The sequence below is a fragment of the Mizuhopecten yessoensis genome, unplaced genomic scaffold, assembly GCF_002113885.1.
Source record: "Mizuhopecten yessoensis strain PY_sf001 unplaced genomic scaffold, ASM211388v2 scaffold10107, whole genome shotgun sequence".
In the NCBI taxonomy this organism is placed as follows: Eukaryota; Metazoa; Mollusca; class Bivalvia; order Pectinida; family Pectinidae; genus Mizuhopecten; species Mizuhopecten yessoensis.
In genome coordinates, this window is record NW_018408382.1 from 658,617 (window position 1) to 658,824 (window position 208).

Sequence of the window (208 nt, forward strand, 5' to 3'; positions counted from 1 at the left end):
GGACTAAAATCACAATTTGTCTCTTTTTGACAAAACTGCATATTATGTTTTGAAAGTTTCTTCATTATTTTGATGTTTTATGTAAAACTTAAGTTCCAAAAAATAAAAAAGAACGACAAAGTAACACTCCAATTCCACGAACCGTGTATTATTTTCCTATACACTAGGTATACTCCCTATACTTTAGGTCCCCTCTCATAGTCTAGGT